This window comes from Haliotis cracherodii, unplaced genomic scaffold (assembly GCF_022045235.1).
Source record: "Haliotis cracherodii isolate W230 unplaced genomic scaffold, xgHalCrac1.p SCAF_21, whole genome shotgun sequence".
Lineage (NCBI taxonomy): Eukaryota > Metazoa > Mollusca > Gastropoda > Lepetellida > Haliotidae > Haliotis > Haliotis cracherodii.
Window position 1 is genome coordinate 11,135,477 of NW_027266277.1, and position 11,740 is coordinate 11,147,216.

General features: G+C 45.7%; 1 pseudogene; it reads left to right on the top strand.

The window, feature by feature from the left end:
- The first annotated feature begins 509 nt into the window (after positions 1–509).
- On the top strand, positions 510–2,055 carry LOC139470917 (iduronate 2-sulfatase pseudogene; annotated as a pseudogene).
- Positions 2,056–11,740: the final 9,685 nt, after the last annotated feature.

Below are 11,740 nucleotides of genomic sequence, written 5' to 3' on the forward strand. Positions count from 1 at the left end.
CAAGATCTTGGTACCATTTTACAGCAACAATGGCGTCGTCTTCCCAATCATGTGTTCACAAGCATCACAAGGTCCATGCGGAGGCGTTGTGTAGCAGTTGTCTACGCACATGGTGGCCATACACGCTACGGAACTTGTGTGCCATCAGATTCTCGTGCTTGGGACTTATGATTTAAACTGTTGATGTTATTATCGAATACCGTAGGTGCTTGGAACAAATTATGGTTACCACCATTAATTAAAATCCTTCTTTGGACATTAATGATTAAAAATTACCTTCTCTGATACATTTGTCCGTTATATATTTTATATGGGATTACTTTTAAAAATGTGAAGTTTTTAATTTGACTCAGTATATATTGTAAAAAAATATACATGATCAATATATCCTACAGATAATGGTTCCAAGGCTGGAAGAAACTAGGTTGACATGGTGACATAGTACAGCTGTATGTCTTATCTCCTTCCCACGTCTGTGATAGTGAAAAACATTCACCAAAAAAGGCAGCCATGTTAGGGCACCGCTTGACGGTTCTGCTGATTCTAGTAAGTACACACGTCCATTGCAAAAGGAAAAATGTATTATTTCTTGTGGCAGATGACATGAGACCAGATCTGGATGTATATCAAGGAAGGGACTCTCCCTCCCCCGTCAGAGAGAAGGTCCACGCCCCAAACTTGAACTCTCTGGCAGGGAAGAGCCTTCTCCTCCGTCGTGCTTACGTCCAGCAGTCAGTGTGTTCCCCCAGCCGTGCCTCCCTCCTCACTGGGCGCCGTCCTGACACCACCCACGTGTACGACCTTCACACCTACTGGAGGAAGGCTGCTGGCAACTTCACAACCTTACCCGAGTACTTCAAAAGACATGGCTACAATACCCTAGGCTTTGGGAAGATCTTCCATCCCGGAGGCGCATCGGGAAATAATGATCCAGTGTCATGGTCGGAGCCATGCTATGAAACCAGACCAAAGGTGAATAGCTTTGCTGATGATGGGAATTCATGGCGCGCGGTACCAACGTCTCTCTTAAACAGCAATTCCCTCCAAGACACCGTCACTACAGACATGGCAATTCAGAAGTTGAAGTCCATTGCACCGAAAGCTCGATCTGGACAGGAACCCTTCTTTTTAGCAGTTGGTTATCACAAGCCACATCTTCCATTTGTCTTCCCGGAGAAGTTTCTAAGCTTCTACCCAGATCAATCCATTCACGTACCTCCCAATCAGTACGCCCCTCTGGACATGCCCTCTCTCGCTTGGATCACGTACCCGGAGCTGAGGCATTACAAAGACATTGCTGCTCTGAATGCAACAGGAGCGCCCAATACAACCCTGCCAGCCAATGTAGTAAAGAGCCTGAGACGAGCCTACTACACCTGCATCTCCTACATTGATGAGGAACTGGGAAGGGTCCTAGCAGAACTGGAACACCAAGGGCTGGCAAATGACACAATCATATCCTTCTTTGGGGACCATGGATGGCAGTTAGGTGAACACGGGTTGTGGACCAAACACACCAACTTCGACATAGCTACCCATGCCCCTATGATGATACATATTCCCGGACTCACCGACCAAGGAATACCGACAGAAGAGCTTGTGGAGTTTGTGGACCTGTTCCCTACACTGGTTGAGGCAGCTGGTCTGCCATCTCTTCACGTCTGTCCTGAAGATTCCTCCAAGGTGGACGTGTGCACAGAAGGACAGAGTTTCCTCCCTTTGATCAAGCAGCCCAAAACTGATAATTGGAAGAAGGCTGCCTTTTCCCAATATCCAAGACACTCCGGTGGTCGCCACAAGCTGATGGGTTACTCGATGACGACCGGTCGTTATCGCTACACCGAGTGGGTCGGATTTGATGCTACTCATTACAAACCCAAGTGGTCAGTGTCTTCTGGTGCGGAGCTGTACGACCATTATCAGGATCCACAAGAGAACATCAACTTGGTTCATGACCCTGCCCACAAAGACCTGGTGGTCAAGCTCAGCCATCGTCTTCACGCCGGATGGAGGCATGAATTGACCACTCAACATGTACCGTCTATTATTGGGTAACTTTCGAGTAATAAATAACTGAAACTGGTTTCTAGGTTTTTCTATATTAGTAGTAGAAGGACATGCGTGAGTGAATGAGTTTGGATTAATGGCGCTTCGAACAGTAGTTCAGTTATATTATGGTGTGACATTTTGATGTGGGATACCAGAAATGATGCAAGTCTTTGTCGTGTAACACTTGATTGATTGAGTGAGTGAGTCAGTTGGGTTTTCCTCCCTCTTAGCAATATTCCAGCAGTACCACGGCGGGGTACACCAGAAAATGGGGTTCACACATTGTACCTGTGTCAGTAATCGAACCCGGGCCCCGGCCCCGGACGTGACGAGCGAATGCTTTAACCACTAGGCTACCCGTCTGCCCCATAACTTGAGTGAAACCCACGAGCACAGGTATGGTGCTGGCAGTAATAAATGAGGTGAGGTGTTAAACGTCGTGTTCAATAGTGTTACACTAACATAGGGACGTGCATGCACGTGTCTGTTGCTACTTGAACCACTCCGGACTTATGCAGGTTTTATAGCGCTTGCCCACTGAGACACCATGCCACAGTTTAACATGGATATCCCATTCAGAAACATTATAACTTTTTTTGGTATGAAGTGATGCAGGTCTTTGTCGTGAAACACTTGATGGATTGAGTGAGTCAGTTGGGTTTTCCGCGCTATTAGCAATACTCCAGCAGTACCACGGCGGGGGACACCAGAAATGTCGTATTAAGTATTGTTCAGATAGTTTTGTAATAACCATGCTCGAAATTACATTTTCGATGTCAGTGATGAAATAATAATGACACAAAAATAAGTGATTTCTTAAATGAACAGATTCAATACAATACCGTTCAACCTATAATGCTTCCGCCATGACCATCCGTCATCTCGGCTCTCCATCCAGCATGTAGCTGCTTCCTCAACTGGCCGCGAAGTCCTTGTTGGGCAGCATTGAGCGCGAGGTTGTGATTCTCCTCAGGATCAGCCAGATGGTCGTACAGCTCCACTCCATGAAGCTGGTCCCACTGAGGCATGTAGTCGGGTTTGCTGAGGAACGTCACCCATTCAGTTTAGCGATACCTGTCCGTGGTGATCGTGTAGCCCATGGCTGGCTTGTGGTTATACCCTCGTGGGTACTGCGAGAAGGCTGCGGTCTTCCACGAGGGCAGACTTGGGTCCTGCAGCAGAGGAACTAGACTCCTTCCTTCTGTGCAGTCTTGAGTTGAGGACGATGTGGTGTCAGGACGGCGCCCAGTCAGCAGGGAGGTGCGGCTCGGGGAGCATAGAGCCTGCTGGGCATATGCCCTCTTGAAGACCATGCTTTTACTGGCGAGGCCTGCTAGATTCGGGGCGTGAATTGGTGGATGGACTGGAGATGGAAAGTAGGGGCCATTGTACATGGGCAGCTCTGGACGCAGGTCATCGGCGCACAGGAACAAGACGTTCATCCGGGCGCTGACGCACGAGATGAAGCAGACGACATATATTCCAAGCTCCATGTTTGCGTCTTTTCTGTCGTTGTACGATTTAATTGTGTGACAGGTTTAAGATTACAACCCATGTTTCAGTCAAACAAGACCATCTTATAATCCTTGTCACGATATGGGATTGTCTTGTGCCGAACACAAAAGTAGGACACGTGTCTGGATACGTACGAAATGATAACGTCGACAGTGTTACTGCAACATGTAGGTGGTACAAATGAACTCAGTTATAAGGTCAGTTAAGTCAGTTATTAGGTTAGTAGATTATTCAGAATATGTTTGATTCCTCAGATATTATCTTATTTGACTTACTTTGATGAGCTCAAACTAAAATATATTATTATTTTGCAATGTTAATTGACTGATTGTTTTATATAGTTTGTTGATATGCTCCCAACCAAGAAGTCATTTGAGAGAGAGAGAGAGAGAGAGAGAGAGAGAGAGAAGAGAGAGAGATAAAAGGGGAGACAGAGTGGAGCGCGCGTAAGAGAGCGAGTGGAAAGAGAGCGAGATAAGGGAGATGGAGGGTGGAGAGTGAGAGAGAGCGAGAGGAGAGAGAGAGAGAAATAGAGAGAGAGAGGGCGACAGAGGGGAGAGAAGGGGAGATAGAGAGCGGAGAGAGAGAAGGGAGAGAGACAGATGCTGTTACTGAAGGGAACTAAGTCATTTAAGAGAGAGAGAGAGAGTGAGAGAGAGGGGAGATAGAGAGCGTTTGAAAGCGAGAAGAGAGCGATTAAATGGAGAGTGGAGAAAGGGAAAGAGAGCGAGAGGAAAGAGAGCGGGAGAGACAGAAGGGACATATAGAGGGTGGAGAGCGAGAGGAGAGAGAGAGAGAAGGGAGATAGAGAATGCAAATATCGCGAGAGAGAGTCAGAGGAGAGAGGGCGAGGGAGAGAGAATGGGAAATAGAGTGGAGAGAGCGAGAAAGAGAGAAGGAGAGGGGGAGATAGAGAGAGAGAACTAACAGGACGATGGACCGTTGATCCTCCCAAGGCCAACATTCACCATTCAATTTGGCATTAACATTAACAACAATAGCCACGTGTATATGTGTATGAAAGTGTGATGCAACGTTCAGACCACAGGACCAACCGTGTCCTCGGGAGGAGAGAAAGTAAGTCTGAACGAGGGATGGAGACAGAGCAGACAAAGGAGAGATGCACGTACTAGAAACAACGGAGGATAGCGTATGTGCATATGTTGTTTGCACAAAGGATGATTAAGTGAGCTTGGGAAAGTCCGTCGGTCTTTGTTTGATATAATAATTGTTGGAATGTATTGTAATATCATTCGTAATTGTGTAGTATATATACCCTTGAATTTTGGACACATACTTAACTGATGCATGTATTTCAAAATTTTAAAATGTATCAACCATGTTTCTTTGCCCAAGAACATTCACCTAATTAAAACCCAAACGGTGCACTGTCAAGGTGCTTTACATTTCGTTGCCATGGTATCAAACACCTATGTGGTTTGAGTTTTGCGTCTTTTCTTAATAGGGGCGGTCGGGTAGGTTAGTGCTTAAAGCGTTCGCTCGTCACGCCGAAGACCCGGGTTCTATTCCCGACATAGGTACAATGTGTGAAGCCCATTTCTGGTGTCCCCCGCCGTGATATTGCTGGAATATTGCTAAAAGCGGCGTAAAACCGTACTCACTCACTCACTTTTTCTTAATATCTTTGAACGAAATCGTACAACATCTTACTTTCAACAATTTTTTGCCTCTGTTATGTTACCATGGTAACCTTTACGGTTAAGTCCTGATAAATATTGTACCTAAATACCACATGTGAACGGAATCTCTAAATATCGGCAACTCAGCTCTTTTACGTTGTCATGGAGTGAGTGAGTGAGTTTAACGCCACTTTTAAGAGTATTCCAGTTATATCACGGCGTGTCAGCTTAATGTGAGAGGAAAGACCCAAATGATGCAGGTCTCAGACGTTTACCACTTCGGTGAAAGCCACGAACAAGGGTATGGTGCTGACAAACCTAGAACCATAATCGGGTCGAACCGGGATTCGAACCCACAATCATAGGTTTCTGGCGTGCCCAAGGGACGCAACTCTGCACAGCGAATCCCGGGGCCTTAGACGACTGGGGCACCCGTACCCACCGCGTTGCAATGAAGGAAAGGTGGAAACTTTATTATATTCTATTGTGTCTAAAGAGACGTTGTTGAGAGGTATCAGTAATGAGAAGGTGTAGTGCACTTACACAAGCTCCATGGCTCTTCTACATGTCGTTTCTTAGAAAACGTACAAAGTACAACATACTTTTACATCAAGGGGAGATATGTACGATATCAACCCTTTATTTAAGAAAAAATACATTTAGGACAGTTTTTACATTATTTGTTTACATGTAATCCTTAATGTAAAACCTATTACATTGAGTGTACTTTTTAAATTACAATTTTATGTAGGGCAGGACATGCTTACTCTTTTCGCGAACACTGATTTTCAGTGATCCATTCATATAATTTCCACTGCTATATTTTGCTTTAACGCACAATGGAATCTGGATAATCGAGACTGCTCAATTCAATAACGTAGATGTTCCACATCAGTTGAAAATCGTAAATACATTCCATGGACAATCAAAATGGACAGAGTGTTAGGACCACGCATTACACAATCTGGCCTGTTGTCTGACATGAAAGGTTTCCATGCCATGAAGTAACGATAAGGAGACAGGTGCGTGTTCCCAGACATTTGTACAATTTTGTTCATGTCAAAGTCTGAATTCTTTCAGCCAATCTTTGCTGACCTCAATGTCTGGAAAGCCGATGTCTTTCTTACTGGCATCGACTGCAATTCAGGCTTTGAGGAATGTGTTGCTTTTGGTGTCAGATATCCATCCGATGCGTTCACCCAACATTGACGTCCTTGCTCGGAGGTGCAGTCTGTGAAAGCTGGACCGTATTTAGGGTCAAAGGATGTATTTGACATAACACACATACCAACTGATAAGAATCGGCTGCTATGTTCACAGCCCAGAAAATAATAATTTTCCGTTGTCACCTTAAGCCAATAAGGGTACCGTGTACATAAGTCACATACCAACTGATAAGACTCTGCTGCGACGTTCACAGGCCAGAAGATACATAAATCCCTTCTTGTCAGATGGAACCCAGTGTAATTTTAGACGTTATGATGTTGAGGGTGACTCTTCTGCTGATGGCGGTGACTGCCGCCCTGGCTCGCATGAATGTGCTGTTTTTTTGGTGTCAGATGACATGAGGCCGGAACTCTCCATTTTAAAGGAAAAGACTTCCCGAATCCCGTCCATCCTCCGATGCATTCACCCAACCTTGATGCCCTGGCTTGCAGGAGTCTTCTGTTAAAAAGAGCCCATGTTCAGCAGGCTGTGTGTTCCCCGTATGATAACCATGTGTACCCATGTGTATGATTTGCAAGCTTAATGGAGAGTTGTGGGAGGTAACCTCACCGCCATCCCTCAGTACTTTAAGGAGAACGGCTACAGAACCATTGGTTCCGGTAAGATATTTCACCCGGGACATGCCTCCAATCACAACGACCCCATATCCTGGACAGACCCATATATTGAAGCAGGGGGACCAGCAAACGATTTTGTATACAAGGAACATGTGAGCTGGATGAATGTCAATGAGTGGTCAAGGAGCTGGAGAACCAAGGACTGGCCAACAACACAATCATCTCCTTCTGGGGCGTTCACGGCTGGCAGCTTGGTGAACACGGTGAGTGGTGCAAACACACTGACTCACACGGAAATCGCCACCCACGCCCCTATGATGATACATGTGCCGGGTCTCACCGAGTTTGTGGATCTGTTTCTAACTCTAGTAGAAGCTGCAGGTCTTCCTGCGCTTGACCTATGTCCAGAAACCTCTACCAACGTCCTTCTTTGCACCGAAGGCAATAGTTTGACACCTCTAATAACAAACCCAGCAAGTCCCAACTGGAAGAAGGCTGTGTTCTCCCAGTACCCTTGGAATGAAAACAACGGTGATCAAATGGGCTACAGCATGACCACCGATCACTACTGATACACAGAGTGGGTCCAATTCAACTCACAACCCCTGTACAGGCCAGACTGGACCCAAGTGTTTGGTGTGGAACTGTATGACCATTATCAGGATCTTGAAGAAAACAAGAACCTGGCGTATGATTCCGCCTACAGCGCCCTGGTGGCTCAACTCAGCAAACAGTTGCATGGTGGCTGGAGGGCAGCTAGACCCATGTAGGAAGGGCAAAAAGGGGAGGATGATATGTCCACTACTGCTACAATCAGAGCACCTGGTGATGTGTGTAATAAACCAATTGTTTGCTGTTTAACGCCGCACTCGGCAATATTAAAGCCATAACCAAAATCCAGTTTTATATGCATTTATTAAATACTTTTTTATGCAAATTGCGTTGGTCGCGGATGCTTACGGTCGCACATTACATGCTTACCCTTTTCACAAACACCTGGTGTCATCACTGATTTTTAGTGATCCATTCAAATAGTTTCCATCTCTGTTTTGCCTTTTACGCCCAATGGGATTTGTTTCATCGGATAATCCAGACTCCGAAATGTCTGGCGTTGACGTTTTATACCTAATAATTAACGTGTCGAGTCTCAGTGAAATAAAATATCACATTGCTGCTTATTACAGTACATTGAGAGGGCACGCACAGCCGAGTGGTGTAATAACAGTAATTCAGTTAGCAGAGTAGCGTCCCTTGCCTAGTCCAAGATTCGCTTGTCGTCTATTCGAATTTCTGGATCTCCTGACTACTGTCTGTCAGCATATATTGGGTCCTTAAGATGAACCATAATTTATGTTCATATGATCGGATCTCCTATTCTATCTGATTATGACTCTTGGTCTGTCAGGACAATAAACGTGCTCATTGGTTTCGCCATACTGAAAACGAAAATGTTTGTCATTTTGTGAATACCTCCCATATACCATGACACGAACGAGGTACGCTAAGTTTAACTTATTTTTAAATCAAACTGTTCAATAATATTATGAATATTATGCACATTGGTAGTAATAAACCTGCGTCCAGCAGAATGAAGTGAAATGATTTAACCTTTGGTACAAGATCATTTCATTAATATAGCCGCGCACATGGATACCTTACTCAGTCACAGCCAGTCCTTGTTTTGTCCACTTAATGTCGAGCACCAGGCAGTATAACAATAAGTATAATTTTTTAACGTCGTTTTTGGTTTCACGCGTCCGGAGATCGAACCATCTTCCAGACCCCGATACAGATGCAATGTTCCATGAACCTTTGTTTAAGAATAGTCAGTCAGTAAATTATTTTTACAGTGTTTTCTCTTATGTTTTACTTATTGTTACCAATTACCCCAACCCTGTGGGAAGTTCTGGTCTGAATAGAAAGTTATGGACCAAATGATAGACAGACGGCCATATATACTGAGCCCCAAAAGAAACGTCACCTCAAGCAACATTGCATGAAAAGTTGTCATTTAAATATCTGGGTAATTTTTGTCAAAGTTTCTAAAATTGAACATTACCTTGTCCGGAAAAATGAAATTTGATAATAAAAAACCCAAAGCAGATGACAATAAAACCGATCGCCCAAACGCATCACGGCAACGACCATGGTTACCCGATGCACGTGAGTTCCGTGCAAATTGAAATGCACATGGGTTCCCCCATTTTTTGCCCTATGAAAAGTCACCGAGATCGGATAACATTCATTCGTTATTGAATTGCTACCACATGCCAAGATTGACAAGAAATCACCGACACACATCCCTTGGACGATTGCAAGCTGGACAAACCGCCCGGCAAGCAGCCAATGCATTTCAAGGCCACGTAAGGACCATATACAGGCTCCAGCAACGGTACCAGACCACCAACACTACAGATGACCAACAACGTTGTGGAAGACCAAGGTTCACCTTTCGACGTCAGGATCGTCAGATTGTGCGACAGCATCTTCAAAATCGCTTTGTTACGGCTGCGGAAACTGCTTGACAGACCATGATGACACACCAGCGACGCATTAGTGCGGACACGGTGCGTCGACGATTGACGAGCAGACATCTCCACTGTAAGAGGCCACACTGAGGACCCATTGTGACACCACGTCATCGTCGGGACCGTCTTCAGTGGGCAACGCAGCACCAGCTTTGGCGCCACCAGCAGTGGAGAAGAGTCCGTGAGGAACGTTATTCGGATGCTTGTGTTGTTGAGAGAGACTGGTCGGGTGGTCCGAGCATCATGGTATGGGGTGGAATTGGTCTTGCACAGGGGGTCGGCCCTGTGGTATTCCAAAACATCGGAGAGGCAATGGTGTCACAGCAGCTCGGTACATTGATCAAGTTCACGCGCCATACCTCATTTGGCACGTCGCCGCAACCACGAGTTTCAGCATGATAACGCCCGTGCCCACACTGCGAGAGCAGCAAGAGACTTCCTCAAACAGAATGGCATCAGAACCATGCAGTGGCCTGCCCTCTGTCTCGATTTAAATCCCATTGAGCACCTGTGGGACGAGATTCTAAGACAGCTGAATGACGTCCGACCAGAGTCCTCAGAGTATGTGCTCAAGTGCCTAAGGCCTTCATCAACCACCTCATCCATTCCATGTATCGACGTTGCATGGCAGTCATCAATAACATAGCGGACACACGAGATACTGACTTTTGATGCCATTTTCTTAGAGACTAGTGTTGTGTTTCCCTTTAAGAACATTTGACACTTTGATTTCGACCTTGATAACAGTTTTGCCAAGTTTTGTTACCAAGAAACGTTACCAACGATATTTCTAGGATATAGGATAAATTTGACCAACACAATTTGAAGCAGCAATAACAATTGTATTGTAGAAATTCTTCATTCAGAACAGTAAAATGCGAATTACTAATACAACAACAAAGTCCTTGACCTCCAACAGGGACATTTCTTGACAAGGGGTCATTCGTCCAGTATTCGATCAACAACATTGGTTGCAACTTTAAGGTGACGACGGCCCAGACCGTTCAATACGGGATATGACCTCCATGAGCGGCAATGCATCTTCGAATGCGGCGTCGAACTGAGTAGACAAGCGTCCTCACATCGACTGCAGGTATCCGATTCCATTCCTCACGGAGGGCAACGATCAACGCCTGTCTCGTGAAGGGAAGATGTTGACGTTTCCGAAGACGACGCCCCAGCTGGTCCCAGAGATGTTCAGGTGATCGAGCTGGCCAGGACAGGACAGTCATGTTGTTGGCGTTGAGGAAGTCTCTAGTAATACGGGCTTTATGGGGTGTGGCATATTGGAACATCGTCCGTTGTTGAGGCTGGATAAAAGGAAGAACAACTGGCCGTAAGATATTGTCAATGTAGCGTTGTGCTGTCAGATTGCCCTCGATGATGACAAGTTCCGTCTTCTCGTCCCCGCAAATTCCGCCCCAGACCATCACACTTCCGCCCCCGTAAGGTTCCACCTCCTGGACACAACAAGCAGCCGTACGTTCACCACGTCGTCGTAGATAAACTCGCGTCCGCCCATCAGGTTTGAAGAGTTGGAACCTGCTCTCGTCACTAAACAACATTACATTTATTGCCATCGCTGAGTTTGCCTGCACCAAGTCAATCTGGCACGTCGATGTTGACGGGTCAAGGTCATGCCCTTGAAAGGGCGATAAGCCCGGAGACCATAATGTCGTAGTCGTCTGGTCACTGTTTTTCTGCTGACCGGATGTCCTAAGCTGTTGGCAGCTGATGACGTCACAGTAATAAATCTGTTCCTCAGATGAAGTACCCGAAAAAAGCGGTCATCCTGCGGGGTCGTGACCTTTGGTCTGCCACTCCGTGGTCTGACTGCGGTTCTGCCAGTCTGTCGGAGACGTGCGACCAGTCTGGTAATGGTCATCTTGGAGCAGTTCATGTTAATGGCAACCGCTCTCTGCGCTGCAGCATGGCTCTCTCCCTCTGGACAGTGGTCAGTCTTGGCATGTTCGTTGGTGTTAATCATCGCAACCAATGATAGGGAACAGATCCGTGCGTAATTCATACACGTAAAATTGCAAGATAATTTGGGAAAGAATGTTTAAAAAATTGCTGAAAAAACCCAATATCTCCCAAAATCCGTAAAGCACGTGCAAAGAACGACAGAAAACATGAAGGCTGTATTCGTGAGATGTGTTCTTTACTGTTTTTGAACAGGTTGGCATCTTTGTTTAAAAGTGGCAAATCAGTTAATGTTGGTAAC